The sequence below is a fragment of the Mus caroli genome, unplaced genomic scaffold (genome assembly GCF_978045245.1).
Source record: "Mus caroli unplaced genomic scaffold, Mus_caroli_1 scaffold_11, whole genome shotgun sequence".
NCBI classification, from domain to species: domain Eukaryota; kingdom Metazoa; phylum Chordata; class Mammalia; order Rodentia; family Muridae; genus Mus; species Mus caroli.
In genome coordinates this window covers 59110749-59131276 of record NW_028227266.1, presented here as the reverse complement: position 1 = coordinate 59131276, position 20528 = coordinate 59110749, and the positions used below count along the sequence as shown (strand labels likewise).

The window sequence follows — 20528 nt, the reverse complement described above, 5'->3', positions numbered from 1 at the left end:
ATGGGCTTGTAAGGCTTGGACCATTTTCCAGCCCAGATACAACTTTCACCCTGTTGTTGATTAAATCCATAGAGTGGAAGTTGTGGCTATAGAATTGTTTCTCACTGTTCCTCTCTCTGACTGCCCTCGCTATATTTAATCCAAAGAAGAATGTTAGGGCTGAGGCTGATGAGATGATTCAGCAGGTAGAATCACTTGCTGCCAAGTTGGACACCTGAGTTCAATACTTGAGAAACACATGAGGAAAGATGAGAAGTGACTCTTGAAATTGTCCTCTCTCTGACTTCCACAAGTGCTCTATGACAGCCCCTCCAACAATCAATCATCAATCAATGAATGTAACTGATTTTTTCCCCACAAGTAGGTGTGGTGAAACATATCAATAATTTCAGCATCAAGAAGTTGAGGGAGGAGGCGCGCACATAAAGGTCAGTGTGGGCTACATACTGACACCCTGTTTGTTTCTTACTTAAAGACTCCTTAGTGATTTACACATAAGTTGTTTTGTCCATGGACTTAGACGTTCCTTTTGACGTTAAAGCACTTATCCCTTAAATTATTTCTTATACTTTTTACTACCCCAAGTTTTAATCACATTGGGAGTGGTCTGTTTGCCTAAAACTACTTTCCCCCCTTAATTATCTAGAGACGAACTTCCTCCAAGTGGAAGGAAACTCTGTGTCCATGGGCCGGCTTTTGCATGGAGATATTTTTGGGAAAGGTTTTCTTTTCATGGGAACACAGTTGAGTGACTTCATCCAAAGTAATTCATGAGATGCCAAACCCTCAGGAGGGTACATTTTCAGAGAAGAAATCCCTGAGGACCCAAGAGGACACTGTGTCCCTGGGCAGAGTCACTCTGTAAATAAATTGGCCACTGCTCAGCAACCCTTCTGTAATCTCAAGGGGAATGAAGCTCTGACAAAACCCTTTCACGTTTCTTTATTAGAAGAGTTTCTCATCTAAATCACCCATTGCAGGGACCACCGTTGTTTATACGGAGTCACAGACTCGTTGGCTGATGGATAAGGGTCAAAATGAATTCAGAGTCATGCTGACCACCTAGGAGCCACAATTAGTAATGATACTTATATATCCAAGACACTAGAGACTGGTCAGGTTAAAGTATAACCCAATTCAGATTAACAACTAAAATGGAAAGATAATTCATATGAACCACATTTTGAACATATATCTTTCCCAGACAGAAAGAAAATATTGGACTTGGTGTTTCAGAACCTGATACCCACTAGCCCTCATACCAGGTCTAATCTGATCAAACTTGTTTAAACAATTCTCTGCAAATACAATTTTTCCTTAGTTGTTTTAACTGGTTGCAATTGAGTTAAAATGAAAACTGACCTTTAATGGTCCCACAGTGACCTTCAGGGAGGTCAGGTCTTGGCCAGACTGAATAAGATGTCTGCCTCCTACTGAGTCCCCACTACCCACAGGGGCCCATTTCTCTGGGGGCAGAGTTGCTTCTGACCTAGCTGGGAAAGAATCCATTTGTACATATGAAGATGTGCCACATCCCCTTGGAAGGAATGTGTATTCTGCTCTTAGACAGGGAGGGCAATAAATGTTAGGTAAGATGTCAGGTATTCTGTATTTTTTTTCTGATTTCCTGTCTATTTTCGCTGTTGTTGAAAATCCATACCACTTGTTATGGATTTGTTATTTATTCATTCAGTTCTATTGATTGCTATGACAGTTTTTATTGTCAACTTAATTCCATCTAGAGTCACTTGGGAAGAGGGAACCTTCAGATGAGAGTGACCTGTGGCCATATCTATGAGAGATTGCCTTGATGATTGTTATGGGAAGGCCAGTCCACTGTGGGAGGCACCATCCCTAGGTCATGTCTGTGAGAGGTCGTCTTGATAAATGATTGTTATGGGAAGGCCAGTCCACTGTGGGAGGCACCATCCCTAGGTCATGTCTGTGAGAGGTCGTCTTGATAAATGATTGTTATGGGGAGGCCAGTCCACTGTGGGAGGCACCATCCCTAGGTCATGTCTGTGAGAGGTCGTCTTGATAAATGATTGTTATGGGAAGGCCAGCCCACTGTGGGAGGCACTATTCCTAGGAAACATCCCTAGCAATGAAGACAGAAGAGTTTTCTAGGTGGAGGGAACCTTCAGGTCACCACATCTTGCCTAAAAGAAATGCTAAAAGAACATTTTCATTGTAAAGGGAAATGTGATATCAACATGTAACAATAATAATAAGGAAGGAGGAGGAACAGTTGATGTGGTAAACATTTAGGAAAATGCAAGTCCTTTAAAATGTAGGTGACAGGGGAAAGGAAGATGGAAGTTATGTCTTAGGCCATGTGATCAAGGAAGTGGTGTCCAGCGTTGGCCATTTTGTACTGGTTAGAAGCAATTAATAGCGACTACCTGTGTTTAAGAAGGATTATGCAGGGGCATGCATTCACTATGGGTGGGGGCTGTTTTAGGATCTGACCATCAGATCTGATAGTCAGAAGACAGATGTTTAAAAGTAAGATGCAACTGCCTATAAAGCTCATCTTACTTAAACCTCGACGAGAGAATGATGTAGCCCAAGGTGGTTCATGATTATCCTGCCTTTGCACAGTGCTAGGATTATAAGCATACTCTACCCTGGCTAAGAGATTTACTTTAAATACCATTGTGCCTGTGCCTGTGCCTGTGCCTGTGCGTGCGTGCGTGTGTGTATGAGTATGTATGTGTGCATGTGCGTGTGTACGTGTGCACATGCATGCCATGGTGGTTTGTGTATGTGTGGGTTAGAGGACATTTTCAGAGAGAGTTCTCATCTTCCACAGTGTTGAGGCAGGGATTTTCTGCCCTGCGTGCTCCTGGCCTGGGAGCTCCTGACAGATTTTTCTACGTCTGCCTTCCCTTTCACTTCGTGCTGGAGTTACAGATGCTTGCCTCAACGTCCACCTTTTTACAGGGCTCCAGGGCTCTGACTCATCTTCAGGCTTGTGTGGACGTGCTTTGACCAGCTCCAGCAACCTCCCCGGGCTTGGATATGTAATTGTTGATGGATAATAGTTTTCTTCCAGCACTGGACACAGAATTCTGAATTGACAGATCTTTCTTTCAACACGGTAAAAGTGTTATTCTAGTTCCTTTCTGCGCCCATGCTTTGCTGGAAAAAAAAAAAAGTACTTCAGTTTGAGACCTGATGTGTGGATTCTTCTGACTATGTTCAGTTTTGGATAAGCTGGGCATCTTCAACTGTTTTTTGTTTGTTTTTTTCTTTTTAAAATGAACTGTGGGAAGTTGCTCTACCATGGTGGCTTATATTGTTTTCCATATTCAACACAGCTCCTCCCTCTTTGTCTCCAGCAGTATAATAACATAAATATTAGATCCCTTGGTTTTTCCCACAGGTATCCCAGGCTCTTTTATTATTTTCCTCTAATTGTTCAGATTAGGTTAGTTTTATATTTTCTATTGCTATAGCTTTAATTGATATAACTTTGACTTCATTTCTACTCAATGAATTGTGTATGTTTGTGTGTGTGTTCATGTGTGTGTGTGTATTCATGTGGGTGTGTTTGTGTGTTCATATGTGTGTTTATGTGTATGTTTGTGTGTGTTCATATGTGTATCAGTGTGTGAGTACATGTATGTGTTGTGTTCATGTGTGTATGTTTGTGTGTTCATGTGTGTGTTTGTGCATTCATGTGTGTTCATGTGTTTGTGCATTCATATGTGTTCATGTGTTTGTGTGTCAATGTGTGTGTGCATGTATATGTTGTGTTCATGTGTTGGTGTGTATATGTTCATGTGTGTGTGTCCATGTGGCGGCCAGAGGTCAATGTCAGGCATCTTTCTCCATCACTTCTCACTTTGTTATTTGAGACTGGGTCTCTTACTAAACCTTGAGTTCACCAATTCTGCTACACTGGCTGGACCTTAAGCCCAAGGACTTGGTGCTGGGATTATAGGCTGCACGCAGCTGTTTGTTTACTTATCATTTAAAATGTTTTTCATTCAATATATTTTGACCATATTTTTTTCCTGTCCCCCAACCCCTCTCAGAGCCTCCACCCTCCCTCCCTAGCCATGCTTTCTCTCTCTCTTTCTCTCTCTCCTGTTCTGAAATAAAACAACCCCCTAAAGTAAAAACTCAAAACAACAACAACAAAAAACCCCAATAAGGCCCAAAATACCAAAACAAAGCAAAACAACACAAAACTCACACAGAAACCACGGAGTCCATTTTGTGTTAACCAAGACCCCTGAGCTTGCGCCTGCCCCGGAGTGTGCTTGATTGACTCAAGGACTCGACATCTGTCATTTCATTGGAAGAAGCTGATTGCCCTCTCCCAGCAGGTGTCAATTGCAAATGGCTTCTTGGTTAGGAGTGGGACTTTATGCTACTGTTTTTCCGTGCTGGGACATTGTCCAGTTTGACCCTAAGCAGGTCTTGTGCTGACCCAGCCTCTTCTGATGAGCTGGGATCACGGTTGAGTCCTCAGGCCTGAAGAGTAAGGGTTTCAGTAACTGAAGTGCCTTCACCCCCTCAGGGAATTAGTATGACTTTTTAATTATAAATTTTCCATTTGGTTTGTCGTTGAATCTTCCATTCTGTTGTTGCCTTTTATTAAAATGTTGTTTCTCGAATATTCCACTTTACTTCATGCAACATGGCTCTTCTCACTACTTTCAAAGGTTTTGACTGATAATTCTAACGTCTATATGTGGTGTTAGGGGGTCCAGGACTTTAATGGTTCTTTAAATGTTGAATAACTTTGGATTATAGTGTGACAGTTTATTTAACTGTCACAAATGTTTTTTTTCATTTCTCCCTTGGTATGTAATGTATGTGTGTGTGTTTCTGTGGGCGTGGGTGTGTACATGTGTGTTGATCTTCACTTATGGCAAACAAGAAGAAGTGAGAGGCAGACAGGAAGGGGCTGGGATGAGATGTCCCAGGCACAGACATGCTTTCAGGGACTTATTTCCTCTAACAAAGTCCTATCTCCTAATACCCCATTCAGTATGAACTCATCAATGGATTAACCTGTCAGGGACGTTAGAACCCTCATGATCTAGTTACTGCTCAATAATTAGGTAAACTGGTTGTGGGCTAAGCCTTTGAGAATGCTTCACACACAAGCAAAAGTGCTGGAGGGGAAGACCAGTACTGGTCCAGTGGAACTTTGAGTTCTTGTCCAGTCAACCTGCCCAATCTGTTTTGTTATCATGAAGGGCCACTCTATTCATTCTTTCAGATTTTCTAATTGCATTGATTATCCTTCCTTACTCCATCTTTTCTGGATTGGAATCCCCTTTTGCTCTTGCTTTCTGTTTTGTCTTTCAGCCAGTGTTTCACTGTGTTGCCCAGGCTGATCTCCAAGTCCTAGACTTGCCTCGGCTTCCTAAGTAGGCAGGACCACAGGCAAATACTACTGCACCTGTCTTCTGTATGCTATTTATTTGTTTACTTATTTATTTAATAGATTTAATTCACTTTATTTTCTTCTATAAAATCCCTTATGTGGTGGTCACAGCTGGAACCAGGGTCCTCTGAACAGAGACTCTGGTGTGGGTTTTACAGACGATGTCAATGAATTCCTGATAAGGAGACTTGGTGAACACAGTCTCTTTCCAGGGGTTGGAGGTCAGGTAGCTGTAGGTATTGGAGATGGCATCAAAAGTGGGCTTGGTAAAGTTGCCCAGAGTGGCAGTGCAGCCCCTGGCTGATGTGTAGCTGTCACCCACACCAGCCATCATCTGTAGCTTCTTGGCTACAGGAGCAGAGTCAGTGTCTTCAAAACAGAGCCATAGTAGCCTGTCATCTTGCACAGACTTATGGGGCTTGCCAGTCTTGTCCCCCCAATAGCCTCTCTGCACAAGGACAATGGAGAGCTTGGCCAAGATGCTGGCCACTGGAATGGCAGTGCCTACCTCCTGCAGCACTTACCACCAACACCAATGTGAGCAGTATTGATGAAGCCTTAAACCTGGACTTCTGGCTAGCCAGAGCTATTTCTACTCTGGCAGGATCTTGAGAACCTCATCCTTTAGGGATTTGCCCAGGAAAAAGCCAATAATCTCAGATTCCTTAGTGGGCAGGGAGAACAGGAACATCTCCAGGGACTTGATCTTCATGACAAGGCCATCTTTTGCTACATATGTAGCTGGAGCCATGGGTGCCTCCATATGTACTCCTCGGTTGGTAGTTTGGTCCTTGGGAGCTCTGGGGGGAGGGGGGGTCTGGTTGGTTGATATTATTGTTCTTCCTATGAGGTTGCAATCCCCTTCAGCTCCTTCAGTCCTTTCTCTAACTCCTCCATTGGGGACCAGGTGCTCAGTCCCGTGGTTGGCTGCAAGCATCTGCCTCTGTATTTGTTAGGCTCTGGCAGAGTCTCTCAGGAGACAGCTATATCAGGGTTCTGTCAGCATGCACTTCTTGGCATCCACAATAGGGTCTGGGTTTGGTGACTGTGTATGAAATGGACCCCCAGGTGGGGCAGTCTCTGGATGGCCTCTCCTTCAGTTTCTGCTCCACACTTTGTCCCCATATTTGCTCCCATGAGTATTTTGTTCCCCTTTCTAAGAAGGACCAAAACACCCACAGTTTGGTCTTACTTATCTCCTTGTACAAAGCTCAAGTCCAAGTGGATCAAGGACCTCCACATAAAACCAGATACACTGAAACTAATAGAGGAGAAAGTGGGGAAGAGCCTCAAACACATGGCACAGGGGAAATTTTCCTGAACATAGCACCAATGGTTAGCTCTAAGATCAAGAATCAACAAATGGGACCTCATAAAATTGCAAAGCTTCTGTAAGGCAAAGGACACTGTCAATAGGACAAAAGGGCAACCCACAAATTGGGAAAAGACCTTTACCAATCCTACATCCAATAGAGGGCTAATATCCAATATATACAAAGAACTCAAGAAGTTAGACTCCAGAGAATCAAATAACCCTATTAAAAATGGGGCACAGGGGCTGGAGAGATGGCTCAGTGGTTAAGAGCACCGACTACTCTTCCAGAGGTCCTGAGTTCAAATTCCAGCAACCACATGATGGCTCACAACCATCTGTAATGAGATCTGATGCCCACTTCTGGTGTGTCTGGAGACAGCTACAGTGTACTCATATATATAAAATAAATTAATATTTTAAAAATTGGGGGGGGGGCTGGCGAGATGGCTCAGTGGGTAAGAGCACCCGACTGCTCTTCCGAAGGTCCAGAGTTCAAATCCCAGCAACCACATGGTGGCTCACAACCATCCGTAACGAGATCTGGCGCCCTCTTCTGGAGTGTCTGAAGACAGCTACAGTGTACTTACATATAATAAAATAAATCTTTAAAAAAAAAAAATTGGGGTACAGAGCTAAACAAAGAATTTTCAACTGAGGAATATTGAATGGCTGAGAAGCACCTAAAGAAATGTTCAACATCCTTAGACATCAGGGAGATGCCAATCAAAACAACCATGAGATTCCTCCTCACACCAGTCAGAATGGCTAAGGTCAAAAACTCAGGTGACAGCTGATGCTGTTGAGGATGTGGAGGAAGAGAAACACTCATCCATTGTTGATGGGATTGCAAGTTGGTACAACCACTCTGGAAGTCAGTCTGTCGGTTCCTCAGAAAATTGAACATAGTATTACCTGGGGATCCATCTATACCACTCCTGGGCATATACCCAGTTCCAACCTATAACAAGGACACATGCTCCACTATGTTCCTAGCAGCCTTATTTATAATAGCCAGAAGCTAGAAAGAACCCAGATATCCTTCAACAGAGAAATGAATACAGAAAATGTGGTATATTTACACAGTGGAGTACTACTCAGCTATTAAAAACAATGAATTCGTGAAATTCTTAGGCAAATGGATGGAACTGAAAAATATCATCCTGAGTGAGGTAACCCAATCATGAAAGAACACACACAGTATGCACTCACTGATGAGTTGATATTAGCCCAAAGGCTCGGAATGCCCAAGATACAATTCACAGACCACATGAAGCTCCTATGGGTTTAAGTCCTGATGAATCAGCTCACAGCTCAGTGAGTGCAGGTATTTGTTGCCAAGCCTGATGACCTGAGTTCTAGCCCCAAGACCCACATGATAGAAGGAGTGAATTGACTCTGGAAAATTGTTCTCTGTCCACATCAGACATATCTATGCACATTCTTGCAAATATGAAACAAATACTAAAGTAAATAAATATGATATATACATTAAAGAAATAATCAGTATGTGGAAAATGATCTTAGTTTATCTAAAAGATATTTATTATCCTCTAGAGTTTCACTTAAAAATTTTTTAGTGACACCAATAAATAGCTCTTTCTCATAGGCCGAAATGATCGGGCATTCCGTTTGGAACAGAAAAAAAATATCACAGACTGATTTTCCATTCACAATGTTACTAGATTTAGGTCCTGGCTGTTCATCACTCAAAAGGCAACAGCTGGAAGCAGAGAACCAGTGAGAAGATCAGCCTCTCTGACAGCCAGCATCCTGAGATGGCGAAGTCCATCTCTCAGAACTTAGTTACGTAATTGTATGTGCTCATGTATGTGCATGGGAGGTATATGTGGGCATATGTGTGCAGGTGTGCATGCCCATGTGTGTATCCAGAGGCCAAGCATCAGCCTACCACCCTCTGCCTTGTCTCTTTTATGCATGGTTTCTAACTGAACCTGGATGGAGCCTGGGAAGCTGCAGTGGTCCTCCTGTCTGTCTTTACAGTGCTGGTATTAGAGCTGTACACATGGCCACATATAGTTTAGTACATGGATGCTGGGGCTTTGAACTCAGGTCCTCTTACAGGCATGGCTCTTACCCACTAAGCCACCTCCCCAACTCCTAACAGGGCTTCTATAATGAGGGAAACAAGATGAGGTAAGACTTCCTGTTGAATATTCATTTTTATTGCCCAGGGCATGCGTCTCCTTTTCATTCCTCTTGTGGAAACATCGTAAGCCAGCATCTTCTTGGGGCTAGTTCCTGTATCTTTAGCAGCCATGGTCCTTTCCTTCAAGTTAAACCCCACAGCAGTGTATATGCTTTGTGTTAGTTAATTCGCGGGATTAACAAATAGGGAAGAGAATTACCCGTGCTGATAGTACAAGGACACCAGGTGTTCTGGAGCCTGGGAATTAAAAGAGCAATTACTCAGCAGCTTGGCTCTTCACGATGCCATTACAGCTGCTCTTCAGCACTGAGAACGCTGAGCAAGGGGGAAAGGAACAGACCTTGCAGGAGTGACTCTCACAAAGGAGCTGACACCGTCACAAGGATGCTTCTACCAGAAAATATGTGGGCTCTGGGGATAAGCAGCTCTCCAGCTCTGCCTACAGCAGCCCAGCATGCTACAGCATATTCAGTTTTGGTACTACCTGGAGTCAGCATCAGACCCCAACGATAGGGCTTGATTTCACAAGACCGTCTCCAGTTCAGATGCCAATCACAAGTCTGAGTAGCTGTAGACCAGGCTTTCCATAAATGTCCTCCTCCAGTTCAGCAGTTTTCAAGGGTGGCTTACAGAACCCAGGGAAAGACTGTGTTTAAGCTTCCCCTCTCATTGGACAGGGTATATATAAGAGCCAGAGAGGGTCCAACGAGAAACAGAGGCTTCTGTCCCATGCAAAAGGGATGTGCTAATCTTCCTGGTGTGTGGATTCATTTACCACACTCAAGCTCATCAAATCTCATTGTTCAATGTCCTTTCTGCCCTTACTCTCTCCCCGCATCTTTCCACCCATTCCTGGAAGTTTGCAGGAAGGCTAAAAGTTCCAGCCTTCAGACCACTTGGCTTTGTTAGTAATCAGTCCCAGCCCTAGGCTATCTAGGGCCCCTCTCTGAAATTCTGTTAGTCTAAACCATAGCTACTAACAAATAGAAACCATCCCACCAGAATGACCAACAACTACCCACCGTGCTGCCTAGGGCCCTAGCATTTATGAACCCTCTCTAAAGTTCCCAGAATTCTGAACACCACACAATCACAGAAACAAATCGCAGCTGGCAAAACCATGCATTTGTATGAGGCAAATCATAGCCAGCTGCTGTGGACAGTCCGAAGCCGCCCTTCATCCCTGCACCTGGGGTTAAAATGAAAGCACATTCTTATAACATTTCTGCATAATTCTCAAAATGTCACGACAGAGAGCGTTTGGAGAAGTCAACCAACATCAACCTCTAGGGCACACACATGAACACACATACACAAATCAAAGTGGAGTTGTCTATCTACTGATATTCCATACAGGCAAGGTGAAACCAAACTGTTCACCTGCTTTCTCAGGAACTTGGTTTCCCAAATTGACTGGCTTTGTATCTTAAGATGGCAGGAAGAAAGAGTAGCATGCAGTAACCTTATGTTCGACAGTGAGCTATGTGTGCTGTTTATTGTTCTATGCCCCTGATGCCATGATCTGAGGATGGTGACTTTGAAACGAGCAAGTTGTTGCTCTCCTCCTGCCCTTGTCTGGCTGTAGCCAGCTGAGCTGTTCCACTCACTAGAACATGCATCTAGTTGGTGGAATAGAGTGTGCCCTGATCTTAGTGCTGAAGAAAACCAACAAATAAAGACTCAACTGCGATTCACCAAGTTACAGTTTTGTATTCTGACTTTGATCTAGGCCCTGAAACTATGAACTTGTGATGAGTGGCTTCAGACTCCAATGGAGAACATGGGGACAGGACAGTGGCATAGCAGATATGGATGTGGTCACGTGCAGAGCATGGCTCCCCTGCAAGTCAGTGGAGGCCCTAGGTCTGTGTTTAGTACTGATTCCTCCTATGTATTCCTGTGTTGTTTCCCAGAAGCCTCCTCAGAGTCGGGTGGTTCCCTAAGCTCCCTCCTTGGGTCACAGTCTGTGGTGCATTCAAAGGCAGCAGTGGTATTTAGGAATCAGCGGAGGTTGCTTTTGGAGCAATCAGGTTGCCAGGTTTGATTTACAAAGACTACCGTATTTTACTGTAGCAACTGTGTTAACAGTCATAGCGTTCAGCAATAAATTCCAATTTCCGTGGCTTAATACAATAAAAGATCCAGTAAGGACTTAGGGTTCTGGGCTAGTCCCAGGCCTCTGAGACTCAGGCTAGACAAGGCACCCACCATCCTGACCCCTTTGTGAATGAAGACTGTGTTCTATATGTTTATCTCACTGAATGTTGATCAATGTTCTTTTATTTAAAACAAACCAAAGAATGTGGTTACATTTCCTTTTTCAAAGCACATCACATGACCACCGATAAGTTCAAGGGGACAGGGAGGTGGAATCATCCCATGTCACCAAGAGGGAGTGGGACCCGCCCCCCGAGTCAGGTGACCTTACCCAAACTGCAAGAGTGAGTTGAGTGTGGGGAAAACCAAAACCAAATAAGAACAACAGCAAAAAATCCTCAGACTCTATAAAGTCACTTTTCCAAAAGGCGACAAAGCGAGGAGAGCAGGGATCACAGGCACGTGCACGTTCTCTTAGCGCGTGCACATGCATGCGTCTTCCAAGACTTGGGGACCCCTTCGTCATAAGCCCTCCTGCAGAGAATAGTTTTTATTAGCTTCAAGGGAACTTCAGATGCTGACAAGGAAAAAGTTTGAGCTCCCAGTTAAAGTTTATCTTGTGAGAATGGGTTTCTCTCCTCCTCTCGCAACAACCTGCAGGAAGGAAGGAAGACCGGAGGGAGGCAGGGAGGGAAACGGGCCGGGTCAGCACCCTTTGACCCACTCACAATATCAGATTACAGACTATTGGGTGATGTGGTTTTCCCTCCACTCTGTGGTATTTTCCATCCACAAGGCAAGGTCAGAAAACATTTGTATCTTAATCCCCATACTTAATTCTTGCTCGCTCCGAGTTTGTTCCCTGCTTGGTTTCATACCCTTTCTTCACCCTTAAGAGACATCTTGTGTCAACCCATGAATGGCAGCCTAGCTAAACACACCAAGGATGATGCCTCAAACCTCCTCAGCAGGAAGGTCGAAAGCATGAGAGTCTGTTCCCACATCACCGCTGGAGTCAAGTTAGCAGTGAGTTGGACTTAAGCCTCTCTTCAGAAGAGAGTTCTGGGACTCAGCGAGGTTAAGTGTCTGCTCAACATCACATGGCTAGAGCCCAGAATAACCCCAGCTAGTATTACTCTCCCCACCCCCAATAGCTATATTTTTTTTTTTATCTTCTCCACTTGGCAGCCTTGCATCTATCCTTCCACCCCTAGAACTGCCTTGATACCTGCCAGACAACGCAGGGTTCTCCACCTTGTCTAATGGCATCCACAATCCAGGAAATGTTTTCTTACTTGCGGCGAGTAAGAGCAGTGAGGTTATTTGCTCTTAACGTGGGAATTTGTTGGCGAGCTTGTGCATACAGAAGGGTACTTGTCGGGGCAAGTGATTTCCTGAGCATGCTCAGTGTGAGGATGGATGTATAAATATGCTCACCACTGTTCAAAGAGGGAGGCTGTTGGATATATCCTTCAGGTTGTAAGAGCATGCGTCCAGAAAGAAGAGGTGGTACACATGCATGCTCCTGGGCGGAGAATGTAGTGTAAGAAGCAACATTGACACTAGGTAGCCTGAAGGAATGAGCCACAGTGGTCTGGTGATCTTGGCTGGTTCCCATGCAGGTGTGTTGACAGTCTCTTAAAGGGAAAGCAGCTTTCTCCCATGGAAGTCTGACAGTTTGCCAGGAAAGAAGGCCATGCTGCTTGGTAGCTAGCAGCTTGCTGACCAACACAGATGGGACAGGTCTCACTCATTGTGTAGGAGACACAGGGTGAGGTGGTAGCCATGTAGCTCAGCTGCTGGGCTTCAGGTTTAAGGGATATTGTTTCTTGGACCTCAGAACTTGTCATGAACACCTAGAGGCCTGGGAAACAAAGCTAAGTTCTGGAAAGACACGTAAGGAGGGGCAGAAACTGCAGGTGCAAACTACCCAGCTGGGTCTCAGGACAAACCTGTGTGTGTGTGTGTGTGTGTGTGTGTGTGTGTGTGTAGTCTAGTGGTGCTTTTATTTTACTCTCAAAGAAGAAAAGCAAATTGATTAGGTGAAGTACCCGCTTTACATGGGCCCTGAAAATACCCAGGTTTAGCTGGGCAGTGGTACACTCTTAATTCCAGTACTCCGTGGCAGAGGTGGGCAGATCTCTGAGTTTGAGTCCAACTTGATCTACAGAAAGATTTCCAGGAGAGCTAGGGCTGCACAGAGTAAACCTGTCTGGTAAACACACACACACACACACACACACACACACACACAAAGAAAGAAAGAAAGAAAGGGAGGTTTAATGTGTATGGTATTTGAAATGTGAGAATTAGAAAGCTACATAGGAAACCATGAATTTGAGGCTAGCCTGGACTACATGCAGAATAAGAGGGAAAAAAAAATCCTCTCTTAACACTAGGATTCCATGAGTTTAAATAGGAAAAGATGGGCATAGCAGGAAGCTGGCTCTGGACACAATCCTGTGGCTTTGGACGGGCACCTAATTCAGGGGGAGCTGTTCAGGATCAGTCTCCAACAGGAGCCCTGTGACTCTCCCCAAATCAGTAGGCATGGGAGCTTGGTTCACGACCAAGACATAAGCTGTGGAGGCTTTGTCCTGTGGCCCTGATGTGCCATTGTGGCTATATGGCAGTCATCCACGTTGTGGTGAATGAAAGAAGTGATTTCAAATGCAGCTTGAAATGTTTTTTTTTTAATTTTTTGAAAAAAAAAAAAGCCACATGCTTCTCTGTGTATGTCATGTTTCCCCAGATGGATCCACAATGAGCCATGTAATTTCCCTTGTGTATTTTCTGAGCCAGTGGTAGATCCAAGAGCTAGAAGAGGCTTCAGAAGATGCCTCAGAAGATGCGTGAGTGGCGTCTCTTTCTTCCAACAGGGGTAGTTCTGCTTCCCCCATTGGACAACCGCAGATGTAGAGTGCGTTTTTTTCAATAATGGATGGCCAAGACTAATTCTGACATAGGTTTTGAGACTCGGCTGTCTAATAACACACTGCTCCTTATAAACAATGTCTTCCCTATATCATGGTCAGAACCATAGGCTGGAAATATTAAAGGGTAAAAAGGAGCAGAGGAGCCCCAGGGAAATATTTTGTCAATGGCCTGCATGAAGACCATTGCAACACCCATGCAAAAAGCCAGTTGTGGTGACCCATGCTTCAAACCTCAGTGCTGGGGAGGCAGAGACAGGTAGGTCCCCGGAGGCTGCTGGCCAGCCATTCTAGCCTGATTGGTGAACCCCAAGTCTCAGTGAAACACTCTGTCTCAAAAACCAAGATGAAGCGATGGCTCAGCAGTTAAGAGCCCTGGTTGCCCTTCTAGAGGACTTGAGTTTGATCCCCGGCATTTACAAAGTGCCTCGCATCTGTGTAAAACTCCAACCAGAGGACCTAACACTCTCTTCTAGCCTCTGAGGGTGCCGGGCACACATGTGGCACACAGACATGTGCAGGCAAAAGACACATAAACAAAATAAAAATTTCAAAACCAAGGTGGATAGCGTCTGAGGACTAGCCTCAAGATTAACTGCAGGCTCTGCATGTATGAACACACATGCAAATACATGTATGTAAACATAAACATAAACATACCTGCACACACAAAATTTATACTGAGGCAGTCAAGTCTGGTGAGGAGTCACCACTGGCCCCCAGTAGGCAGGCAGGCAGGCTTTGGCACAGTGGCGGGATGAAGGTGTGTGTGTGAGGCAGGTGAAGCCATCAGCGCTGGCTCCACTGGCTTTCCTGGGCTGTGGTGCCTTGGTTTTCTACATAGGCTCTGTAGGAAACTCCTGCACGCTGGCTTTGCTCTGTCACACAGGCTTTACTCAATGTCACCTTCAACCAGAGAGCTAGTTTGCTAAGAGGGAAACTTGCCCAGGATGCCAAAGCGATAGTTATTTCCAGCGATCTAAGTTGATTCGCAACTGCTTCCTGGAGGAGCTGTCAGCCACTGACTGTCTCTGGGGTTTGCAGTACTGACCACAGCAGGTACAAGAGGCATTGTGTGCAATGTGTGAAGGACAAGCCCTTATTAGGAGAGTCTCCCAGGAAGCGGGGAGGGCAAACAACATTCCTTTAGAGTGATGGATTTCTTTTATTTTTCTTTGAATATTTTCATTAAAAGAGAATTGTGGGATCGCTTTTTGCATTACTTTGAATATATATTTTGTAAAAAAAAAAAAAAAATTAACAAAGGGGCCACCCCCACTGGGATTCCTTTTATTTGTGAGGAAAGGATACAACTCCCAGAAGTGCTCATGAACATCCCTGACACGGAATGGGCTAGCACAGAACAACTTTCTCCATCATTTAAAACCATATACATTTCTATCTGCTGACTGACAACTACCACTTCAAGCTGTTCCCACTTCTTCCCTGGGCCTCTCCCTAATTCATCATCCAGGACAGCAAGGTCTCCCCTGCCCTAGACTTTAGCTTCTATTGCTTTTGCTACAACAAGGCCTTTGTGGTTATCTAGTGTTTATCCACCTGGCAAGTGCTTCTCGGTCATCCCAGCTAATCCCCTGCCTCACATCACTCATTTTTTCTCTCTTGGCACTCTGAGCCCTGGACACACCAAGCTGCCTCTGACTCCCTCTGGCCCTTCACAGGTGGCTTCCTTTCTAGAATAGACCTTTCCCTTCTCTCCTCTCTTGCTTGGGTCACTTTGCTCACCCCGTTCCATCCTGATTCCTTTCAGGGTTGCCTCTCTTAGTGAGGGGCAACTTCAGATGGAAGGCTGCCTCCTGGCTGAAAGGGGGAAAAAGAGAAATAATCCGAATACTTGGAATTCCAAAAGTTGTGCTGTGCCAGGTAAGGCCACTTCGCTATCTCTGCTGACAGGATGTGAGCAGGAGAGAGGAAGAGAGAGAGAGAGAGATGGAAATAGAACGGGCAGAGCAAGATAACTTGAGGTGTGTCTGAAGCCTCTGGGACACTTCATGGGAATCTTCAACAGTCCCTGGACAGTCCATCTAAATACGTTGACCCTGTGATCTCAGAGACTGTGGCTGCAGACAAATTAGTCTCTGGACTGTCGTGTAGTCTTGTTACAGGTCAAGTTGCAGCCAGCCATAGGAAAGGACACAGGCTCAGTGTGCAGGTTACGAGTCCAGACCCCTGGAAGAGGAAGGAGAAGAAGCGAGTTAAGGAGACAAGCGGGAATGTTCACCCTGAAATACTTAGGTCCACTTTACAGATGGCTTATTTTTAATCGCACCTTTTTATTTATAATAGGGGAACACATATGATGGAGTGTGCTGAAGTCAGTTCTCACCTTCCACCATGTGGGTCCTGGGGATCAAACTCAGGTCATCAGGCTTGGTGGCAAGCATCTTCACCTGATGACCCATCTTGCTGGCCCCCAAGAAACGGTTTAAAACAATACTGTTTCCTAGCACTCGAAGGGACTTTATTGTTGATTTTATGGTTCTTGGCAGTCATCCAGGTTGGGTTTCCCTCCCTTAATTAAACCCCTCTCTCACACACAATGGTGTGTCTCCTAGGTGATTCTAAATTCTGTCAAGTTGGCAGGATCGACCTTTGCGCCATCTCTCCATCTCACTCATTTGCTGAGCACAAGCCTGCTTTGACTTTACAGTGTATCCAAATTTCCAAGCAAGAAGAGGAAGAGAACTTTATAAGAATGGTGATGGATTCTCATGACTCAACAGGAGGCTGAAATGAGGGGTTTGGATCCATGTCTGTTTTCTTTCCGCCTTCAAATGCTAGCAGCTAACCTACTGGCTTTCCTCCCTGCTGGGACACAGCCCCTGAAGTACCATCCTGTGTTCAGAGCTTGGGCATCTGGCTTCAAGAAACTGTCTCCTGGTTAAAGGACCTATAGCCAAATGACTCTGGGCTATGCTGTCACTGTCTCCCCTTTGGCAGTCTCAGGGCTCCTTGATGAGGGGAGGAACCAGAACCCCATGCTGTTTTCCTTCGGGGACACACTGAACTCTGCCTCCTGCTCCATCCAGGAATTCTGAGATCCCAGCACAGCACTCTTGACCTTTTCAGAAGCCCTCCCTCAGCCCTTGTGATCACTGTCCTGTGAGCCTGGGGGTGCATGAGCAAGCACAGTGCTGTGTAGCTCTCTGAAGAGGGCAGGTTCAGGAGATGGCAACCCCCACAGGGTGACTACATTGTTTCCATTGCATCCTGAGCAACATGGTTGCATAATTATTTTGGCAAATTATTTTGGGAAAACAGGTATATCCAGAGGCTCTCCTCCACGTACAGAGCTGACACACTACAGATGGATTATGGTTGGTTTTTGTTTGTTTGTTTTTGCTATTTACTATTTTAGGGGCCACCTCTAGGGCCAACGGGCCAATTGGTTGTAGCCACATAGTAGAGGCTTTAATGGAACATGGAAAGGGGCCTTCAATCAGAGAGTTTCAACCAAGAGCATGGGCTGTTTTCAGAAGTAGTAAGAATCCTACGTCCTAGGCGCTGGAGAGATGGCTCAGCCGTTAAGAGCACTGACTGCTCTTCCAGAGGCCCTCAGTTCAATTCCTAGCAACCACATGACAGTTCACAGCCATCTGTAACAGGATCTGATATCCCCTTCTGGTACCTCTGAATGCAGGGACAGTGTACATAGATACATAGATACAGAATATATATATATATATATATATATATATATACCCTATGTCCTTAGCTATGTGAAAGTGGTATATTATATATAGATACATAGATACAGAATATATATATATATATATATACACCCTATGTCCTTAGCTATGTGAAAGTGGTATATTATATATAGATACATAGATACAGAATATATATATACATATATATATATACCCTATGTCCTTAGCTATGTGAAAGTGGTATATTATATATAGATACATAGATACAGAATATATATATATATATATACATATATATACACCCTATGTCCTTAGCTATGTGAAAGTGGTATATTATATATAGATACATAGATACAGAATATATATATATATATATATACATATATATACACCCTATGTCCTTAGCTATGTGAAAGTGGTATATTATATATAGATACATAGATACAGAATATATATATATATATATACCCTATGTCCTTAGCTATGTGAAAGTGGTATATTATATATAGATACATAGATACAGAATATATATATATATATATACCCTATGTCCTTAGCTATGTGAAAGTGGTATATTATATATAGATGACACTGGCACTTCAGGCAGACACTAGCATTAAGTGACTGCAGCTGGCCTGTGACTGTCATCAGAAACACCTGCCCTCTTTACCCAGTTGTTGGGTTAGAGTTAGTAGCTTATTTCATACATGGGACAAAATCCTCCCCATCTGACTCATATGTACATAAACATATACACAAACATACATATATAAACATATATATATATACACAAACATATATACATACATATATAGACACACAAACATTCATACATATATAAACATACACACAAAATGCATATAAACATAGGTACATATATAAACAAACATATAAACACACATATGTGCATACAGCCATGAGTTAATAACAAGATGTGTAACAGGACTGCCAGTAAATAGTGGGAAATGGGAAACCTCCCCTTCTAGCATAAAAAAGTGCTCTTATATAAACAATTTGTCTTATAATGACTGGAGTTTGTTTTAAAGATTTATTTTTATTTGTATTTTTTATGTATGCCTGTGTGAGTGACTGCTGTGTGTGTGTGTGTGCACACACGCATGCATGTGTGCAGAGCTCACAGAGGCCAGAAGAGGGTGTCAAGTACCCTGGAGCTGGAGTTCCAGGTAACATGGGTGCTGGAAAATGAGCTCTGGCCTCTGGAAGAGCAGCAAGGGCTTGTAACTGCTGCGCCATCTCCCCAACATTAGCTTTAAGTCCAGCATCTTCAAAAGTAAAACAATAAAGAAAACCATGCCCTGTCCCTGCCTCATTCTGTTACTAAGTACACTTTGTCCTTTAAGAATTCTTGATTTCTGGTGGTGCTAGGGATAGAGCCAGGACCTCATTCATGCCAGGCAGGCACTCTGCCCTACACTACACCCCAAGCCCTGTTTATGCTCTTTGTTTGGAGATAGGATCTCCCTAAATTACCCACATTGGATTTGAACTTTCAATGCCCCTTCCTTAGCCTCCTAGTACCTGGGATTATAGGCCTGTACTCCCAGGCTCAACTATGTTGTCTGAAACAGTTTCCTGTAGCTCAGGCCAGCTGCAAACTGGATATGAAGCTAAGGATGACCTAGACCCCTGATCCTCCTGCCTCCTCTAAGGAAGTGTTGGGATTACAGGTGTGAAGCCATCTCCTGGCTATTGGTTTCAAATGGATGAAATGAGTTAGTGTGCAAGATCTCTTTGATTCACTGGATATGGATGCGAGACACCCAGGAGTTGTCTAACCACACACGCCCAGGTGCCTCTCATCAAAAGTTGTTTGTTTGAACCAGATGGACTCAGTCAGCCCCAGCTGGATCCAGGTGCCAGGCTCTCAAAATCCGCTCTCCCTCCTTGGCCTCATCCCTGTGTTTCCCAGCTCCCTTTGTTATTGTGTTAATGGTGGGGTATCTTTCCTGTCTCTCTTTTTTTTCTGCTCCCACAAAGCACACCACACCCACCCCTGAAGTGGCCTGGCCCTGAAGTCGGACTGCGTTCTGCCACCACCCACATTAGCACAAGGGTACACCTGCCCTTTCCCAACAGCCCCTACAGGCAGGCTTTTGAGGCAGCCATAAACAAACAGGCTCATTCACTTCAAGGGAGAGAGACTCCTGTCTGTGCCTAGAGGCCTCTTCAATTGTTTAAGGTCAACCTGCCCTCCCTTGAGAAAAGGGGGAGGGGGAGATGTTCCTTCTCTTGCTTGCTTCTCTCAGCTCTAGTACACATGGGCTGAATTGAAACATTTTAGCATCCTTTGGACTCAAGAACCTGGGAGTGCGACCAGCTCTATGGCTTGATGGCTCTGCAGGCAAATGCACTTGCTTGCAGCCAAGCCCGAGAACCTTAGATCAGGCAGGTGTGCTAAGTTGTCCTCGTTCTTAGGGAGTTTTTGTCTTAGGGATGCCCAGGAAGCTAGAAAGGAAAGCTTCACTGTAAACTAGCCTCAACCCTGTGGTTGCAACCGGAATGGCTGTTTCTCAATACTCAAGGATGTCCTTGTCTCTCTGGGGCAGCAGTCCTCCAAAGGCTCCCACCAACTGCTGGCTAAGATGAAGGCAGCCTCTGACCTTCAGACTCTGGTCTCCACTGCCTTCTTCTTTGACCTCCTGTTGACGGCCGTGGGCAGCCCGGGCCCCCTCTAAGTTCTATGATCACCACTCTCCTGCCCTCTAGCCTCTGTCGGGACAGTCTTTCCTTCTGCTGCCTCTCCTGGTGGATGTCTCTTCACCAGGTTCCCAGGGGTCCCTCTTCCCCTGGGGTGGTTGGGTGGGCCGGGGCCGGCTCTCCCCTAGGCGGCCGCCAGGGGGCGGCAGGGGCGGCTGGAGGTGACAGCGGGAGGCCGCGCGGGAGGGCAGGGCGCGCGGACCGCGCTCTCGGCCCGCAGACA

General features: G+C 44.9%; 1 pseudogene; it reads right to left on the bottom strand.

Moving 5' to 3' along the window:
* Positions 1-5498: 5498 nt before the first annotated feature.
* On the bottom strand, positions 5499-6155 carry LOC147002043 (small ribosomal subunit protein uS5 pseudogene; annotated as a pseudogene).
* Positions 6156-20528: the final 14373 nt, after the last annotated feature.